At 37.1% G+C, this 5,792-nt stretch overlaps 1 pseudogene; it reads left to right on the top strand.

Annotated features, from left to right (window-relative positions):
- Nucleotides 1-3,004: 3,004 nt before the first annotated feature.
- Nucleotides 3,005-5,792, top strand: LOC145028333 (putative serine/threonine-protein kinase-like protein CCR3 pseudogene; annotated as a pseudogene).

Raw genomic sequence — 5,792 nt, 5'->3', positions numbered from 1 at the left:
ATTCAAATATATCAGAGTATAGTTACATTATGTGGAAACATGTTGCGAATGCGAATGTGTACAGTCGAACCTTGCATTCGAATCAATGAAGTACCTAAAAAAATATTTATAATCAACTGGGTAAGCACGGAGGTTAGTGAGTTCCCCAAAATACCATGTACAACAATAAATATATAATGCATAAACATAATTACCTTTAACATAAATATGGGAGGCCTATTGGCCTTCAACACGAAGTTGGTCCGCCTATATTTGCCTACAACGTAAAGTTGGTGTGCACCTTGGCCTTCAATGTAAAGCTGGTGTACTCGAGTCTATTGGCCTTCAGCACAAAGTTGGTCCGCCCTAAACTCCCCGCATAATATATCAATACATATCTAACAAATAAACAGATTTCACACAACAGACAACTAACTAAGCTAGTCTAACTGTTAAATAGCATATTGTAAGGAAACTATATCCTAACATACAGAGGATACATACTAGAGTATACATTATAGTGAGAAAAACTCACTTGGACAATTACTCAAATGATTGACAAGCTATATCGGTGATCATATTGGTGGGTAACACGTCTAACAAGTATTAAACTATAATACTATAACTTATTAATCCTTATTAATACTAGAACTATAATACTATAACTTATTATCAAATAAGGATTAGCTAGACAGGACAGTTGGGAGACAAGACTATTTCGCATGTAGCCTTTCTGAAATCTAACAATTAAGCCAACGTATCCATTCTATACACCTCTCCCGTAAGTAGATAAATCAATATTATGGTTGAAATTACTGATAAATATTATTTATATATTTATAACAACGAGTATGAATATAAATATAAGTTACACTTACAGCGTAGTAAGTGGAGAATCGATTCATATAGAGTTTAGAGAATTGTGTGAGAAAGAAGAGGGTTGCACATGCTATTTATAGCCATAATTTTGGCAGTGCGTGCCACACTTTTTCCCTTGCATGGCACGTTTTTCGGTGGTTTCGGGTGGTGCCACTTGTCGATTTCCTGCTGGTCCGCGTAGCCACGTTCTAGAAACATGCGTTGCATAAAACATAAATGTTGTAACTTCATCACACGAACTCGATTTTCGACGTTTCTTATATCAACACGTAACTATCGAAGAATACTACAACTTTCATTTAAACTCCGTCAGCTAATTCTCACTTTATTTTTAAAGTTATATTTTTAACATACTTAGACTATTAAAGTCCGTATAAAAATCTTAACTTTTTCATACGACATTCGTTTTCGACTGTATTTATATCGGCGTACTCCTATTCACGAGATATTCAACTCTTGTTTAGATTGTTTCGGCCAACAATCGACGGATTTCCATTTCGATTTCAATGTCGCACACTATTGCGCTGAAACTTCTAGAAATTCATAACTTCCTCTTACAAAATCAACTTTAGGCGTTTTTTAATGCACACTCTTGCTTTTACAATCACTAAGACTTTTATCGAAACTTTATCCTAAATAATCTTCTATAAAAACGTCTATTTATGTTACTGATCGTTTCTACTGTAATACAAAAATGAGGTGTTACAGAACTTCTCGCAAAATGGTTTTCTAAACGTTCGATTCCGATATTATTTAACACCCAAATTGCGTTTAAAGTTGATGAAATTTAAATAATTCTATGTAAGTATCAACATTAGATTAAAACTAATCTCAAAAATAACATTTATAAATATGCATGATTTTCATTTTAATATTTGTAGACATTCCCTTTCAACATTATTGGGAAAGGGTGTGGTCAATAATTCATCATCAATAAGTTTCACTTTTTTATTATCCTAAAGTATAATAAAGTTGTCATAAATACATAGAGGAAGTATTATATTTATATTTATATTTTATTATATTATAAAACACTTACCAACATAATCCAGGTTGTAGATGCATATTGTGCATAATTTTGTTGGTTTGTGGTTGTAATTCAACCGAAATAAATCAAATTTCATCTCGTATTTCTAATCAGATTGATATTAGGATATATTATTTACATATCATAATCAACAAGATTGGTTTGGTTCTAGAAAATTGGAATTAAATATTAACAAAACCATAAAACAAAAACAACATTAAAAATCAACAAATTACAAATCTATCACGTATATATAGACACATGTGTATCATCTGTGTATAGGTATGCCCATGATTAGCAAATATATTGCCGTATACAAGAAAAGTGGTATTTTCCTTTCAGTAAAGATTTGTTAAAAGTAAAGTATCCTTTAATTAGACAAAAAAAAAATTAAATGTTTATTAGATGGCAAATTAATGTTTCCAATACTTACAATAAGATAAATATAAAGAGATAAATTTGGATTAAAATATGAATTTTGGAGATCATAAAAGTTAGACAAATACTTTTATCAATTTTACATATATCTCCTATTAGTATTAATAACGAACATTCTAAGAAACCAGTATTCGACTTTGGACTAAGACAAATGACAACAACCTCTAAGGACTAATTAGTAAATTTCTCCGTCAACCACAACTTCATTAGAACTTAGAAGAAGAATTTCCTATGTTTCATGCACCAAACATATGAATGTTGACGAAACAAATACAATATTGTCCACATGCAATATATCGGTCGTACCTAATATTTTATTTTTGTTTTTATTGTTGAATATCTTATTAAAACACACACATAAGAGGGGCAAATACATGCTACAATAATACAAGTAACAATAAAACGACTTGTTTTATCTTTTAAGCATTCAGAAAATAAAATTTTAAATATTATTTTGTTTTTATTTATCCCATTTACAAAAAGCAAAAAGAATAATCTTCACTCTTTCAGTATTTCAAAAAGTAAATGGTCAAAGCTTGCTACCTAGAACTAAAGTATTGTGCTTACGTGTAAACAAAGCTGCACACCGGTGACAGAGTAACACGTGTCATCTTATTATAGCTTGCCGTGTGTGACAGTACGTCACCCTACTCTATACATTCTCACTGGTAACAGATTATCTGAAAATTTAAATTCTTTTATTTTCGAATATTCATTTTCATTTATTATTTGATTATCTCTCTTTCTATTCCAGTATTCCTCTCTCAATCAAAAATTTCCGTTCATATCAACCGATGCAAAACATCGTCGCCGGCGTCTACCCGACCATCAGATGACGACATTATCCGCCTCTGTCATCTCCGTCGTCGGTGTCATCTTTTCTATCTTATATACCGCCCATGCCTTTGGTGGCTCCGCCACCACTGTCTCTATCAGCTATGGTTCCACCATCACTGTCTGCGGCATCGTCGCTGGTCAACCGAGTCAACGGATCCAATGCTGGCGCAATGGCCAAGTGTTTGATGTATTCTCTAATATCTCATTTGAGTCAATCGCCGGTGGTCGTGATGTGTTCTGCGGCGTCAGGTCCGGCGGTTCCAGTCTCGTCTGTTGGAACCCTAGCCTGACTCCGAAGCGTCTCTACTACAATGAAACGGTGCTTTTGAGTCAGTTATCCATCGGAGACACTCAAATTTGCTCGATCACGAATAGTTCTGGATGGAACGTCTATTGTTGGAGGTATGGTGACGGGATTCCAACTCAAAACCATCATCTCCAATCGATTTCATCGGGATTAGGGTTTACTTGTGGCGTTGATTTGAGGGACGACGCTGGAATCATTTGTTTTGGAACCAATTCAGAAGCAACGAATGCTATTCAAGCTGCGTTTACAAATTTTCGCATGTTGAATGTTGCTGTTGGAGGTAATCACGCCTGTGGAGTAAATTCTACCGGTTTTTTGATTTGTAGAGGTAACAACGATTACGGACAGATCAATGTACCAAATCATTCATCCTTCGAGTTCTCTGCACTTGCGCTTGGTGCGAACCATACGTGTGCTTTGCGAAAATTAAATGGCTCTGTAGTTTGTTGGGGTGGTGGAGGAGGGATTATGAGTGATAATATACTTGGTGTCTCCTTCGAGTCTATCGTTGCTGGATTGGATTCTACTTGTGGATTAACAACTAGCAACCTCTCTGTAATTTGCTGGGGAGAAGGATGGGCTAGAAACGCTTCGTATCCATTAGACTTCGAGCTCCCATTGAGACAAATTCTTCCAGGGCCATGTGTTACATCCGATTGCAGTTGTGGTATATACACTCAATCTCAATTTCTTTGTTCTGGCTATGGATCAATATGTAAGCCTTGTGATATATCCAGTTTCTTCCCACCATCACCACCATTATTGGCTCCACCACCACCGCCGCTTGGAGATGGTAACGTCCCACGGTCTCCACCTTCAAAAGCTTTGAGAAAGGGGTTACTGGCGTTTGCCATAGTCGGATCAATTGGGGCTTTTGCAGGTATCTGTACTATTATTTACTGTTTATGGACCGGTGTTTGTTGTGGGAACAAAAAGATACACAACTCCGTTCAACCCACAATCACTGCTTCTACGCTCAATCCTCCTCAATTTTCAAACAGCAGTCCAGTTTCAAGATCTTCAACAATCCGGCGACAAGCGTCAAGAGCTTTCCGGCGACAAAGAAGTGGAACATCTTCAAAACATGCTGACAGGGAAGAGGAATTCACCTTCGCCGACTTAGCTTTAGCAACCGATAACTTCTCCCAAGAGAATAAAATCGGTGCAGGGAGTTTTGGGGTTGTCTACAAAGGCAAACTCATAGATGGTCGTGAAGTCGCCATTAAAAGAGGGGAAACAAGTCAAAAAACAAAGAAATTTCAAGAGAAAGAAAGCGCGTTTGATTCAGAATTAGCTTTCTTATCTCGTCTTCATCACAAACATTTAGTCAGACTCGTGGGATACTGTGAAGAACGCGACGAAAAGCTCTTGGTTTACGAGTACATGAGAAATGGAGCTCTGTACGATCATCTACACGACAAGAAGAACGTGGAGAAGAATAGCAGCTTGTTGAATTCATGGAAAATGCGGATCAAAATCTCGTTGGATGCTGCAAGAGGAATCGAATACCTTCATAATTACGCAGTTCCTCCGATCATACACCGCGACATCAAATCATCTAACATCTTGCTAGACGCGAATTGGGTCGCTAGGGTTTCTGATTTCGGGTTATCTCTAATGGGTCCTGAATCCGAATCGGATCACCGAGCAACGAAGGCCGCCGGAACCGTCGGCTACATTGATCCAGAGTACTACGGATTAAACGTCGTCACTGCCAAGAGTGACGTGTACGGCCTTGGGGTAGTACTCCTTGAACTTTTGACCGGAAAGAGAGCGATATTCAAGAGTGATGACAACGGTGGTACGCCGATAAGTCTAGTGGACTATGCTGTACCGGCGGTGATTTCCGGCGAATTGGGAAAGATACTGGATAAGAGAGTGGGGCCTCCGGAGGTGAATGAGGCGGAGGCGGTGGAACTGATGGCGTACACCGCCATACATTGTGTGAACTTGGAAGGTAGAGAAAGACCCACCATGACCGATATTGTGGCCAATTTGGAAAGAGCGGTGGTGCTCTGTGACGACAGCCATGGCAGCATTTCCAGTGGTCAGATTTCGATTATATCAGAATGAGATTACAGATTTTTTGATTTTTGATTTCATGAGCTTGATTTTTACAATGTTTTGGGGGTATATATTTTGTAAACACCAAAGATTAGGATAAATATTATATTTTTTCATGCTGTTTTGTTAGTGTTAGTCTAACATGAGGTTACAGAAGATGATTTGGAAACACCTAGAACCACAAAGTTGGTAGTGGATAGTAGTTTTATTTTGTTGTTAATGGAGATGAGAAAATATTTCTATTATAAAATTTGTTTTACA

Source organism: Lactuca saligna, chromosome 2 (genome assembly GCF_052625555.1).
Source record: "Lactuca saligna cultivar CGN05327 chromosome 2, ASM5262555v1, whole genome shotgun sequence".
In the NCBI taxonomy this organism is placed as follows: domain Eukaryota; kingdom Viridiplantae; phylum Streptophyta; class Magnoliopsida; order Asterales; family Asteraceae; genus Lactuca; species Lactuca saligna.
This window is presented reverse-complemented; position numbering and strand designations above follow the sequence as displayed.